We start from the raw sequence: 16,023 nt of genomic DNA, 5'->3' as shown, positions 1-16,023 counted from the left end.
CGTTGTCACAGCTCACCCTTCCCCCTCCCCATATCCTCAAGTCCATTCTCTAGTAGGTTTGTGTCTTTATTCCCATCTTACCCCTAGGTTCTTCATGACCTTTTTTTTATGTGTTAAAAAAAACACATATACATGTGTTAGCATACGGTATTTGTTTTTCTCTTTCTGACTTACTTCACTCTATATATGTATAACTGATTCACTTTGTTATAAAGCAGAAACTAACACACCATTGTAAAGCAATTATACTCCAATAAAGATGTTAAAAAAAAAAAACCCTTGGAAAAAGTTAGACTATGTAGATCAAGTTTCATGTTAAAATAAACACCATTAATAAAAAATAAAATAAATTAAAAAAAAAAAAAAAAGACGCTGGTACTATCAGAATAAGGCCTCACTCCTACGACTTTATTTAACCTTTATTACTTCCTTAAAGGCCCTATCTCCAAATATGGTCAAATTGGGGATTAGGGCTTTAAGATATGAATTTTAAGGGAACACAATTCCGTCCGTAACAACTGTATACACTAGTTTTATAACTACAACTATATACACTAAGGGCAATGGAAAATATGAAAAGTTTTGGCAATTAAAATTACACATTTATAAATTATATAAAATTATAGAAATGGAATTACTGGATCATAGGGTATGCATTTACTATGGTCTGGTTGTCTATGTTCCCCCAAAACCTAAAAGTAGTGGTACTGCTGTAAGAAATACCTAAACATTTAGAAACAGCTTTGAAAGTGGGTAATGGGCAGAGCGTAAAAAAGTTTGGAGGTGCTTGCTAGAAAAAGCCTGCATTGCAGTGAATGAACTATTAAGGGTGATTCCCATGAGGGCTCAGAAGAAGAAAAAGAGCTGTAAAGAAAGCCTCAGTCTTCTTAGACAACACCTAAGTGGTCCCGAACAGAATACTGGTAAAAATATGGATGGTAAGGGTCACTCTGATGAGGTCTCAGATGGAAATGAGGGACATGCTATTGGAAAATAGAGGGAAGATGGTCCTTATTATAAAATGGCAAAGAATGTGGCTGGAGTCCAGTGCTGTCGTCCTCAGCTGCCCAAGGCGTACCTTCTGTGGGCCCTGGCGTGGCCAGCTCTGAGTCCAGCAGAGCACAGAGGGTGTGGCTGCCTCCACCTAGGTCTCAAAGGACAGATCATCAGTCCAGTGACCTAGCCAGAGGGCCACCGAGGGGGTGGGGCCACTGCAGAGAGCTGCCATTAAGCCATGGGCTGCCCCGAGATGCAAGATCTACAGAGCTACCTTCACGCAATTTCCTCTCAAGAGAGCTGTGGTGTGGGCTTCACCCAGCAAATCAATGGGGGTAGGGCTGCCTGGAGCCTTGGGGCCCAACGCTGCCCCGGTGGTCTTGGTTTTGGACTTGCTTGGGCCCTGTTACCCCTTTCTCTTTTCCTATTTCACCTTTTGGAATGGGAGTGCTTCTTCTATGACTGTCCCTCTAGAGTATTTTGGAAGTACAATACATCACATGTTAGATTTCACAGATTCATAGGTGGAGAGCAATTTGTCTAAGGATGAATCATCTCATCCATATTGATTTAGATGATTTTTAGATAAGACTTTGGACTTGGACTTTTGCATTCATGTTGGAACCAGTTAAGACTTTTGGGGTTGTTGGGATGGAATGAATATATATTGCATGGCATATGGACATGAATTTGGGGGGACTAGGGGCAGAATGCTCTGGTCTAAATATTTGTGTCCCCCTCACCCCCAATTCATATGTTAAAATCCTAATGTCCAAGGTAGGGCCTTTGGAAGGTGCTTAGGTCATGAAGGCAGAGCCCTCCTGAATAGGATTAGTGCTCTTTGTATAAGGGACCCCACATAGCTCCTTATCCCCCTTCCATCATGTAGGAACAGAGTGAAAAGGCACCATCTATTAACCAGGAAGTGGGTCCTAACCAGCCACCACATCGGGTCTTCTGGCACTCTGATCTTAGATTTCCAAGCCTTCAGCACTGTGAGAAATAAATTTCTGTTTATAAGCTACTCCCCAGTAGTATTTTGTTACAGAAGCAAAAACGAATTAAGACAGCATATGTTTAGCTTTAGTAGATAGGGTGAAATTCTTTCCAGAGTAGTTTCAGCAATTTATAGTCAAGCAGCATTGTTTGAAAACTCCTGTTAAAAGGTTATTTGGGGAACTTCCCTGGCAGTCCAGTGGTTAAGATTCCATGCTCCCAATGCAGGAGGCACGGATTCCATCCCTGGTAGGGGAACTAAGATCCCACATTCTATGTGTCCAGAAAATATAAATAAATAAATAAATAAATAAAATTGTATTTTAAAAAAAGGTTATTTGGGATTAGCTAATCTCCCTTTCTCTTAATGATTTGTATGGATATTGTTAGGCTGTGAATAAAACATTTTTTTATGCACAGTCAGAGATTTTTGAACAAATTTTACCAAAACTTTGGATCTGGGCTAAAAGAACAATCCCTGAAGTTAATTCTAAGAGATAAGACAGTTAGAGAACATCATCAGGGACTTACCTCCCCAGGGGAACATGTTTGCCTTTCAAGACAGAGTGAGACTCAGTAGAGACATCCCAGGGATTGTACAGCTGGAGACTCTAGCTTTGGTTTTCCCCTGGAGAGATTTACTTGCATTCTAATGGACTGAGGCAAGAACTCAGGATTCTTCCCATTATATCACCTTGGAGACACTCTCAGAGCACACCAGAGCAGCTGGTCACTCTTCTACATAAATGCCTCTATTCTTTTTTCCCAGGCTTCCTTGCCTCTAGGAGACCCCTTTACATCTAGGAAGACATCTGATTCTCATTGCATCACCACAGGAATAAGCACTGGGGCAAAGAGGAGCCAGGCTAAATGCAGCTGTTTCTCTCTACTCTCCACACCCTCTGGTGACTTGATGTGACTTGGTTGTATCTCAGAACAATCTCTGGCTCTGCACCTTTGTGTTATGACACCATGTGAATCTGTGGAGTGAGCAGTAGCAAGAATCTTGACTGCTGTAAACAACTTAATTTTCCATAAAAGCAGCTAAATCAAACAGACTGGCCTCAATAAAACCAAATTAAATGTATCCCCATTCAATTTCTCTTTAGCCACATCTTAAAAATGCCATAGGTTGGGCCAGATTACCTGCCAGGAGGATAAGTGACTAAAGACAAGTTGGAATGGGAGCATGCAGCAGCCTTTATTATTTTTACTTAAAACATCTTACATAGTAAATTTTTCAAAAATCTTATGATCTTGAGAAGAATGAGTCAAATGTGAGAGGTCCTAAAGGTTTAGTTTCCTTATTTAAGGTAAACCTGCTGTTGAATCTTCCCGTTAAACCCACTTCAAAACAAAAACTGGAAATAATTATATATTCTATTATATAACTATCCTAAGTTTATTTTAAAAATCATTTCTTAGCAATATAGTTTAATATTGTTTTCAATATTATGTGCTATTACAAGCCATGTTATAGTTGAAATTCTTACATCTGTACCCTTTTGTATACATGTACTCGTGTGTGTTAACACATTGTATTTATTTATTTATTTATACCCAGAAGTGCTGAGATTATATATCATTTATATTTTATACTGAGACATAAAGAGATACAGTAAATTATGCAAGATATTGACAAGTAGCAGTGTTTGAGAGGTTTTCTTTCCCTTGCAATTCTTGCCAACATTTGCCAATTCCCAAAAATCCTGTGCTCCCTAGCGTTTGACAATTATTTTAAATCTCAACTATTTTACTAATGGATACTTGGGTTTTTTATCTGTCTATATAGATTCCTGCTTCTCCTAAATATCTTTTGAGAAATAAATATATGCAAGAGATATAGTTGGTCTCCTTCATATTCAAATTATAATAAAGTGTTTTACTGGAAAAACAAGTAAAAAAATAGAAGAAAAAGTAGTTTGGTCTTTTGCTTAGTGATTATAGATATTGATTACATGTACAAATTAAGCAGATTGGGAGAAGGGGATAAAAGTCATTTTATACTGTCGGGAAAATAGAGGCATAGTAAATATCCAAAACTGTTTCTAGGTTCAATCCTGTCACCAGATATATATGTAAATAAGCTAATTATCACAATCTCAATACAGAAAAATGTTACTTTAAAATGAATGAAAATCAAATGCTACATAAAAATAGTATTTGAAAAAACTGAATTCTTACAAGTTCCTGAAAAGCTTTGGTAAAAAGTTCAGGTTATGAAAGCTTGGCTTTAATAAATTAGAAAAAATATGCATAATAGCATATATATTTTTAATATTGTAAGGATTATTTTTCAGTTGTTCTAGAATCAACATACTTAGTTTTAAATAATCACTGAGAATTTAACATTAATTTTTTTCAAGAAAATTAACCCATTTCCCAATACAGAACATTTCACAAGTGAACCATGTGTCAAAAAAAATCAATATATTTTTATTAACAAAGAGCACACAAAAACAGTTATTTTAAGAGTACTTCAAGGAGTTTCATTTTAAATATGTGCAACTAAGGCACAGGGTTCCTGACAATTTTTACCAAATCTAAAAATAAGTAAATCAGACCTAACTTAGTTTACCAGGAAAAATAAAGTGCCTTAGTTTCCTCATCTGTGAAAGGTTCACATGGTAAATGATTAAGTGAGAATATAAACTTAGTTTGATGCTATAGCTTGTCATTTTAAGAATATGGATTATTGAGAGGTGTTTAGCCAAGTGTTCATCATGTAGTATGACTTTACTTAAGGTTATCTGAGGTTATGACAGTAATAAAACATTTTGAAAATTCTTTTGAAAGTTCTGTTTTAATAAATTAGTATGAATAAGTAGAACATTTTATAGAAAGTAGATAAGATTGAATTGTCTTTGGTCTTTAGGACAAAATCAATTAGGTCTTGAAACCAGGATTGAGATGAGATTATAATGCTTATTTTGATGTTATGTTGGAGTTCAGAAATCAAGTCTGATTAGGAAAAGGAAATAGGTATAAAGGTGCTCCAGGTCTTCTCCATTTTCCTACCTCATCTTCTAAGCACATCCCATTATATACTTTTTACATTTTCTTGTTATGCAGTGATATTCTTTCCTGCTGTTCCTGGCTTGCCTCCACTCTTTTTTGCTTTCCCCACGCATCACTCCCCAGAGCTTAGGTAAATAATCTAAACAGCCTAACATGTATATTTTGATATTTTTCTCCATACTCATGATGTAATATTTGTATCTGTATACAGGGGTATCAATTATTTTATACCTTTTTGCCATCTTTGTATATACACATTTTTCATCACTTTATCTTTCATCAGTAATTCATGGAAATCCATTTAGGAGAAGCCAAATAGTTCTAATTGATTTTTAATGGCTGCCTAATAGTTCATACTGATAAATTATCATAAATAATTTAATAGAAGTATTTTATAACAATATATAATTAACATTATAAAATATTTTTGTAAAAATCTAGACTTCAGGGGAGGGGAAGGAGAGGAACAAATTTATTCCTTGATATTTTAGAGGAGAGTAGTGAAAGAGGAAATGGGGAAATTAAAGTTGTATTGATGAGGGATTAGAGTAATTCACTATATAGGTGAGGCAATAGATGGCATCTTGATTTTATATAGTTCTTGAAAAGTGTGAATCTAATTGTGAGAGCAAGAAAAGGGAAAATAACTCTTACTAAAGGAAACAAGTATAGTAGATCTTCCAAAATAACAGCAATGTAATGGAATGAATGGCAACAATAAGATAGAAATATTAGATGAATAGTGTTAAATAGTTGTCAGATGGAAGGATATATTTGAAAATATTTTGTTAAATACATGGCAAATAATTAATATTTGTAATATACATATAGATGATACGTGAACAATATAAAGTCTGAGACCCCGAAGAAAATTAGCAAAGGAAAAGAATAGGAAGGTATTACTTAGTGTAGGCTAAGCAGTGGAAAGAATAAATAATGAAAATTCAGTGTCTTACAAAATAGTTCTCTCTCTCTATCTCTCATAACATCTTAGATGAGTGCTCAGGTCAGAGTAACAACTCCACTTAGCCACTCAGGGACTTATAATTGTTCTACAGTATTCGACACTAATATTACCCTAAGTGTCACTACCCCACTTAGACAGGAGAAGAACAAGGAAAAGTGCTTGCATGGGGCTTTTATGCATAAGGCTCAGGGACAGTACACACCACTTCAGTTAATATTTGCTTCTAGAACTCAGCCACATGGACACTGCAGGCAAGGGAGCCTGGGAGGTGGAAAGCTGGCAGCCTTTGCCGCAGGCAGTTCATAGAAGAGCAAATCCAAATGTTGAGCTTCCATAAGGAAATGTGTACAGGTTCATTGGTGGTAAAGAGAAATATAAATTAAAATAACAAGGGAATGTCACAAGAAAAATCAGCAGACAGGCAAAATTTAGAGTTAACCATATGACCTACTGCTTCCAGGGCTCTCAAATATTTCTGGTGGAAAATAAAACTGCTACAGGGCCCTTCGAAAAAATCTGGCAACTTATATTGCAATAAAATGTACCTATGCCATCTGACAAAGCAATCTAAATCCTAGGCTCCTTGCCCCTATGGATAAAATCATCCTCCTTGCATTCTTTAGTCTTGCTGCCATTGTATTTCTTGTACCTTTGTAACCTAAATGTTCACAAAGAGAAGCCGTTTTATTGATTTGTGGACTCTCAACATTATTTTCCTTGAAATTGCAATAAGTGTTAGGAAAAAGGAGATTTCATTTGGGACATTCATACTATAATAATATTTAGCTTTTGATTTGGAATCAAGAATTTTAGTTTAGAACAATAAAATTTGCCACATAGATTTCATGGACTTAAAAAAATGTAAATAAATGTTTAAATATTTACATGTATGATATAATCTTTTAGTTATAGCCGAGTTAAACAGAAAAGTAATTCTTTTGAAAAAGAAGATAAAAGCAATCTAATCAGAAACTAAATAGCTTAAGCCAAAATTGGCCATTTAAATAATTTAAACTGACATAGATTTATAAAATTCACATTGTTTTTTCAAAATTAAAGGAAAAGAATCAAGTGCGTCAAATATCAGTTCTTTCCCTTGGTCCTTTTGCTTGTCAATAGGCATATGCTGACTTCATTGATGCTTAATTTATTTTCCCATTACATAATGTTTAAAATTGTGATATTGGAACAAAAAGTACAAATGACATTTCTGTATATTTATGAAAATTACTAAAATTACCAAGTAACTTAGATATATATATAGATTAAGCTTCTCACTTATATGATTTCTAATTTAATGTAATTGGTTTTATGTCTTAGTTGTTCTATAATTAAATGCTAATGAAATAAAATCTTAAAAAATTCTGACATAGCTTTGTAATAAGTTATTGGAACACAAGTAAAAATGCAAACACAAAGAACGCAAAAGTAACATCAGAAAAATGGAATTGTTCTTAAAGTTTTGAACTTCCAAAGTTATTGACGAAATATTCAGGACCATTTCAGATTACTGTATATTATTATTTAAATTACTATACATTCAGTCTTATAAAATAGGTGATACACATTATTCAGTAAAAGGAAATATAGTGAATGCTAATATCAAGAAAAAAGAAACTAAAAAGATCATATTATTTTAACATTCAAGAGGCAGTCTTGTCCTTTTCATTGAAATAAAGATCTTCATTCTACAATAAAATAAATTATGCTCATATAAAAAGGCTTATCAAAAATTTAAGTTAATAAATACACAAAATATGCAAACATTTTCATTTGAAAGATTTCTACATAGTGAATAAAATACTTTATTTGCAGACTGTAAACATTAAAGCAAATTTATTAAGTGGAAAATATTATATAATGTTTCACACAAGAAGTTGTAAAGTGTCCAAATAGTTTTTAGAGTCCTGTAATTAATTCATCATCAGAATGGCTTCGGCCTGTATTCAGATCCATTCTATAAACAGTTTTAGTAGTTTTTTTAAAAAAAGCCTTTACAAAAACGTGGTTAAATCCGTGGTTTACACAAACGTGCCCGCATGCATGCACACACATGCACAAAACCACAAGTGGGATAAATTTATAACCAAAGGATCTCACAAAGTATGCATTTCAACATTTGTCAAAATAGAGTTACTATAAATACTTCTAAGAAAATAAATGATTACTGAATGTCTAGTCTTCTCTTTGTTTTTCCTCATGAAAATGCCCATGAATTGGATTTGCAAGCTGGACTATCTAGGGCTTGTCTGAAATGGTAAAGAAAATAATGTTTGAATCCAAATGGCCATATATAAACCTGACCTTTAAGAGATCATTCATTGAACAAGATACTTAATCAAACTTGTTTAAAAAAAGAATAGAGGCTTGAGGAAATAAATGAATAATGCTTCCAGTAAATAGAAATGCTGTTACATCTATTTGAAGACTTTGGGACTGTTTCATGATTTCGTCAAATTTATTTGATTTTTGTGTGTATTCTTTTGCAGGGTATCTTTATATGATTAGCATGATGTGGGTATGTTTGATAGAATGTTTTGAATTAGATACTCTGATATTTTTTAAATGTATCAATAATTCTTCACACCGAAATGTAGTAATTTAGTTTACAAGTCAGTAGTAGGAACATCTTTACTGATACTTGGCGAAAGAATCAGAAAAGCAAACCATTTTTAATATATTAATATAGTTTCAGAAAAACTTTCTGCATGAAGAGTTTGTGTGGTGTACTTCCTGAGATTGTAAGACATTCCTTGCTTTGATAATTTATTAGTTTACTTGATAATCTATAAATGATCTCCTATTTTCCAACCCTTTTAAATATCGTTTATTTATCTGGCCATGGTGTCCAGGTCACAAGAACTAGCACATTACTTAACAGAATTGCTGAAAGTTTGCTATACCATTTCTTATTTTAAATGCAAAACTTATGTTTTACAACTGATATCTGTTTATCAAGGTATGAACTTTTTTGTCCCTATTTTACAAGATTTAGTACTAGGAAGTATTGAAGTGCAGCGCGTTTATTGGGATGAATGTAAGGATTCTTTTATCTGTTTCTTTTTAATTTTCTTTTATCTGGTAATTAGATAATAACAATTAGTAATATTGAAACAATATTATAGTCTTAAAAATCCAATTTGGTTATTTTATATTATAATTTTGTATACATAGTGACATTGATTTTTTAATCATTTGATTAAGATTTTTCTAGTCACAGGTAAACCCTAGGTGTTATGCCTAACTTTCCTTGACGTTTTTAATATCTGACCTATAGACTGGGCATATCTAACCTTGGGATTTTTAACAGGGTTAAATGAAATAACCTAACTAAATAATCTAGCACAAAGCATGGCATATGGGAGATGATCAAAATAATAGCAAAACATTGTTATTGCTTATTGATTGACAGAGCAAACTGTGTATAGATTTTTATTGTTCCTCAAGGTCTATAAATTGTCAACACTCTGATTACCTAGTTAATAGCAATGGCTATAATTTCTTACAATCCTAGGTGTCTCATCTTGAGTTATCTAGGTGGGTGTTCTCTTTGGTATTTTACATGTTCTGGTACAAGACATTCTTTGTATGTGTGGGGGGAATATTACATTCCCTACTATGCTTCCACTATTGTACAGTGTCATGACATTACATATTTAACAGAATCTCAAAAGATTTTGTAATTTTATGTTTAAATATATTGTGAGTTATAAGACCACTTATTTCATTGCGTTAAAATACTTCTTTCATCAATTGATTGACATAAAAGCAGAGATCGTTTCATAGTTATGAGCATTTATCAGTAGAATAATGCTTGACACAAAATCTAAGTTTAACATTAACTTTAAAATAAATAGTCATGTTTCAATAAATTTTAATTTTTAAAAATAGCATTTTCATTTTGGTCCTATTATAGAGAGTGCTCTCAGATATATAAAAACGAATCCATACTTTGGAGCTGTTCCACATCGCTGATTCATGACAACCATTATCACAATATATAGCAATATAAAAACCGTGTACTAAATATTAATTTACAACGAGGAATCCTCAATTTTTAACTGATGCACTACTATTCACATCCAAAAACAAAAATGTAAGCAAAAATGCTTATTTGTTAGCCTAATAAGCCGAGGAAAGTAAACCAGTTTTTTGTTTTTTGTATCTCATTCCCGCCCTTGAGAATGTGTCTATCCCCCGTGCTTCAGCCTATGTTTGTCTACATTCTATGTGCTTCCAGTTCATCTAGGCAACTGGTGCTTTTATTTACTATTCCTCTAGCCCCTGTCTGAATTCGTGTGTCTCCATATCCTGTGCCTGCAGCCCATGTGCTCCTCAAGTGCCTCCATCTACTGTGCCTCACTTGATTGTCATTCACATACTGAAAGACATCTTGGTTTCTTCTAGGTCTTGCCCATTGTTAATAAATCTGCCTTATACATATGTTCTTAGTTTTGTGTGTGTGTGTGTGTTTTCACACCACTGGGGTAAATACACTGGGGCACAATTGCTGCACCTATGGTGACACTATGCTCAGCTTCACAAGAATCTGGCAAGATGTCTTCTCAGAAGGTTGTACCATTTGCACATCCATCAGCAATGAATGAGATTCTCTACTGTCCCACATCCTCACCAGCAATTAACCGGTATTGTCAGTTTTTGGTATTTAGCTATTCTAATAGATTGGCAGGATATCTCATTAGTATTTAAATTTGCTTTTCCCTAATGTACATTGCATATTGTTTTCCAATAATTCTCCAATGTTGAGCAATTTATACACGCTATTTCATATATATATGTGTATATAAATGTATACATATATATAATAAGGTGTCTACTCATATTGCCCTATTTATTTTAATTTCTTAATTTGGAGAGTTTGTTTTCTTACTGTGGAGTTTTACTATTTCTTTGAGTATTTTGCATACAAATCTTTCTTCAGATGTGGGTTTTGAAAACATATTTTCCTAGTCAAGGGCTTGTATTTCCATTCTTTGAACACTGTCCTTCAGAGATTAAATAGTTTAAATTTCATAAAGTCCACATTATCATTTTTTTCATGGACTGTAATTTTGTGCTGTAGATGAAAATGACTCATCAACTTCTAACTCATGTAGATTTTCTCCTGTTTCCCACTATAATTTTTATAGTTTTGCATTTTATACTTAAGGCAATGAATGATTTTGAGTGAATTTATGTCTAAGGTGCAAAGCGTGTGTCTTTATTTCCTGATGGGCATTCAACTGTACCCTCATTATTTGTTGGTGGTGACTAAAGACTAAAAGTCTATCTTTTCTGCGTTGATGTGCCTTTATTCCTTTGACAAAGGTCAAGTTGTCTGTATTTGCATAGATCTCCTAGTGGATTCTCTATTCTATTCCATCTATCTTTGTTTCTATCCATTAAAAAATATCATGCTCTCTTGATTATAGCTTTAAAATAAATGTTGAAATTGGGATGTGTGAGTTCATAGACATATTCTTTATCAGTACTGTCTAAACTACTCAAGGTTTAAAATGAGTTTGTTGGTATCTACAAAATCACTTGCTGAGATTTTACTGGGATTGTACGGGATCTTTAAATCAATTTAAGAATTGATAGCATAATAATATTGTGACTTTTGATCATGAACAAGGAATATATCTCAATTGCTTTATTTTTTTTTCACTGCTTTCCAGAGTGTTTTATATTTTTTTCTTTTTAAAAAACTATATTCTATTTATTTAAACTAAAAAAAAAAAAAAAAAATACAGATCAACCATTTCTCCCGGCAAATCAGTTTTCTTGAGAGACAATCCATTTCCTGTGACCCTAAATTCCTGGTATACTGAGTATTTCTGGTATGTACGAAAACATTTGTATAACCTGGATTTATTCCCTTAAGAGTCACTGTTTGGTTAACAATATTATTACAATGCTTTAAAGTTCAGGTAGTGAGTTAAGGAAAAGACTCAAAGCTACCATGAAAGTTTTGAGGAAATTTTAAATATTAGTTGGTAATAACTAAAGGAACAGTATGTGCTATGTAAGGGCAAAGTGACTTATAAATCAAAATCAAAATACTTCATTTAGAAAATTTCTTATACATTTTCTCAAAAATGTTAGCCTTTAAATTCTCTAGTCTCCTTTTGCCCCTTTAACACAGCAGCATATCAAAGCAAGTTACCCTATTATACCAGCACAGTAATAGTTGAGAAGTTGTCAAACTTAATGGACTCCACATTTAGATCACAGTGGTGTTATTTTCATGGAATTCTCTTTTATGTTTAAATTCCAGTATGTTTCAGTATGGATAGCAATTTCCTCATTAAATTCTTGTGTGAAATGAGTTGCAATATGTTATCATCCATCTGAAAAGCTCTGATAAATGTCATTTAGTAAATTTTCTTATCTACAGATTATACAGGGATAATTTGAAAGAAAAACATATATCAGTAATTTCTGTAAAAAGTGTAAGGTACAGAAAAGTAGACACAAAAGACTTAAGTTCAACTGGATTCCGTTTGATTATGTTGGTATTTGTGAAGTCAGTGTTATAGATATTTAGATCAAAATGCATTACCAGATAGGAGTATTCAATTTTCCCAAATGTAATAAAGCAACAGCCATTAGTTATACTGACAAAAGTAGTGATAATATATTTATCTACTCATTGAACAGAAATAAAATAGGTTTCTCAAAATTCACATTGTTATTTCTGTATTATTTAAGGTTATTTTTAATTCATAAAGGTATAGGAATGTATTTCATACTGTTTTATAAAATTTATGGTGTTCTAGGAAAAAATACTTATAATCCTATGTTTAAAAATATATAGATAAGCATATTGAAATGTCAATATTTATAAATTTTAATAATACACATACATCAGATTATCTAAAATAAAAAGTAAAAGGTTAAAACTAAATGGTTATTATAGATTTGATAACTATATATAGATATAAAAGAAAACAATAAAAAACACACAATTTTATACCCAGCAATAACTAACACTCATTGCATTATATCTGTTTAACAAAATTAAGTTTATACTAAACATGCAATTTTATTTTTAACAAAATGATATAACTTGTATTTTATTCATCAAAATATTAAACCTGACATTAATTTTTTGTGTGTCTAATTCTAACATTTATATCATCTCTGGGTCTATTTCTATTGACTGATTTGTCCTATAAGTTGTATTTTCTGTTACTTTGCTTGCCTGATAATGTTTGATGGTAAACATAGTGAATTTTATTTTGTTAGGTGATGGATATTTTTGTACTCATAAATATTTTTGAGCCTTGTTTTGGGACATAGCTCAGTTACTTGGAAACAGACTGATCTGTTTTTAAGCTCTGTTAGTTTGGGTGAAAGCAGCCTTTAGACTAGGACCAATTTTGTCCCACTATTACATGAGTTCTGTGTACACTGTCTGATATTCAATTATCTACTCACTCACATCATTAGGGAAACACCAATTTAAAATAACACTCAGATACCATTTTTACCTATCAGACTGTTTGAAATGATGAGGAATGACAACACTTCTGTTAGTGAGTCTGTAAGGAAACAGCACTTTCACTCATTGCTGGTAAGGATGTAAACTCTATTCATACAACTCTCCTGGAGAAGTTGGCAAAGTCTAACGAAACTACGCAGGCACTTACTTTTGACACAGCAATTCCACTTACAAAAATCTAACCTGAAAATACACCCCCAACTATAAGAAGACATATATGCACTACATTATTCCTTGCAGCATTATTGTAGCTGCAAAATATTAGAAACAACCTAAATGTCCACCTATAGGAGAATGCTTGAATAACTTACAAATGCTCACATAAAAGAGTATTATTCATTTCTAGGAAAGAGTGAGGGGGTGAACTGATGATTTCCAAGATATACTGTAAGGTGAAAAAGGCAAAGTGCAAAAGAATGTTTATAATATGCTACACTGCATGTAAGAAATAAGGAGATATAAGAAAATATACATGAATCTGCTCACTTGTATGAAAGACACAGGAAAGATAATCCATAAATAATGAGACTGGTTTCCTTTAGAAGGTGAATGGTAAAAGGCAGAATGAAAGAGAGACTAGGATGCTATTTTAGCACCAGTGGATGCTAAAATTAATGAGAGAAACTCTGAGGATAAAGAAGATATTTGCATAGTCTCAAAATATCTCCCTCAAGATATTTATTAAATACAAAGGGAATATAATATCTTTACAGTAAGGAAACCTGGACACTACTTTAATTAAATAATCAAGATTACCATCACACACAATAAAACATATCTATATCTTATGTCCTCAGTGCAGTAGGATGCACTGAGGATATATCACATTCCGAAGAAATATAACTTCAATTTCATCATGAGAAAACATTAGGCAAACTCTAATAATGTGCATTCTACAAAATATCTGAACGCTAGTGTTCAAAGTTATAGAGTCATTAAAGTCAAGGAAAGATTATCTGTCACCTACGGGAGGATTCTAAGGTGACATGACAATCAAATACATTTGGATCCTTGACAGTGTCCTGGAATGTATAAGAGATAGTGGAAAACAGGCAAATTTGAATAAAGTCTGTAGTCAAGTTAAATGATGTACCAAATTTAATATTTTGTGTTTGATACTTGAACTAGGGTCTTATAAGATGTTAATATTAAGGCAAGCTGGGTGAAAGTATACTCGAGCTCTCTGTAACATTTTGCATTTTTTCTATAAATCTAAAATTATTTTAAAATAATAAGCTATGAGAAATAAACATTAGCTAAAATATGAGGTTAGAGGTCTCCTCTGTTTTGTGGGGTTTTTTTAATTACTTTTTATGTTATGATGTTCATTTTCATGGTTTACCTTGTTCTATACTTGTTGGCTTTAGAATCTATTTCTATTTTCCCCGTGTTTAAACAAGGTTACTCTTCTGGAGTACTAGAAGCAGTTTATGTGGTGGAGTTGGGTAAGACAGCTTTCTCAGCTTCATGGCTTGAGGGCTGCCTCCTCAAATTACAGGCTTTCTGGTCCTTTTTTTTTTTTTAATTGAAGTAGAGTTGATGTACAATGCTGTGCCAAGCTCTGCTGTACAGCAAAGTGACTCAGTTATCCACATACAGACACTTTTTTAATATATTATTTTCCATCATGGTTTATCAGAGGATATTGAATATAGTGCCCTGTGCTATACAGTAAGAACTTGTTGTTTATCCACCTTATATATAATAGTTTACATCTGTTAATCCCACGCTTCCAGTCCTTCACCCCCTCAACCCCCTCCCCTTTGGCAACCACAAGTCTGTTCTCTCTGTCTATAAGTCTGTATGGTATCACTTAGATGTGTAATCTAAAATATGGCACAAATTAACCTATCTACAAAACAGTCTTTCTGATTCTAAGGGCTGAAATGGTTTAGAGCGAATTTCTGCCTCTTGCCTTTTGTTCCCTCTTGGAGATTCCTTTCTTTTCAAAACACTGCTTTGAGTGTTAGATGTTGGTTTTTACAGAGGTTTCTGTGATCTGCTTCTTCTGGGATCTTTTTGTGCCACTCCTTTAATTTCTTTCTTTTCTCCCCAGCATTCCTGCAATTTAGTTTAATATCCTAGTTGTTCTCCATCAACTTTTCAGCCTTCCTGGATATTTCATAGTGTTTAAGGGCTTGACTGTCTTTGGTCCTCTTTGATTGTTCCATCTCCTCCATACGCAGTTTTTCAAACTACTTGAAATTCACAGCCTGTGAAAATTTTTCTTCCAACTTATGATTTCAGATTTTCAGATCTATACATACAGGTTTCTTTTTAGGGTCCTCTCCTTTCAGAGATGACTTTACTTTTTTAGCATTTAAAACATTCCTAAAGCTTGTAGGTAATTTAAGAGCCCTGTTTCACTGTCTGCTCTATTAGATATATATCATTCTATTTCCTATAAGACCATTATTTCGGGGTTTGGGACAATTCAACTGAATTATGAGGTTTGTGGAGATTACCTGGTATCCAGTTTTGTTTAAAATGTCACCTAGTACATTTTTTCTTTTTGTTTTTTCTTTAGCTTTTTCTGACAGAT

The sequence above is a fragment of the Balaenoptera musculus genome, chromosome 5, assembly GCF_009873245.2.
Source record: "Balaenoptera musculus isolate JJ_BM4_2016_0621 chromosome 5, mBalMus1.pri.v3, whole genome shotgun sequence".
NCBI lineage: Eukaryota > Metazoa > Chordata > Mammalia > Artiodactyla > Balaenopteridae > Balaenoptera > Balaenoptera musculus.
The sequence above is the reverse complement of the archived record's forward strand: the minus strand, read 5'-3'. Positions refer to the sequence as shown.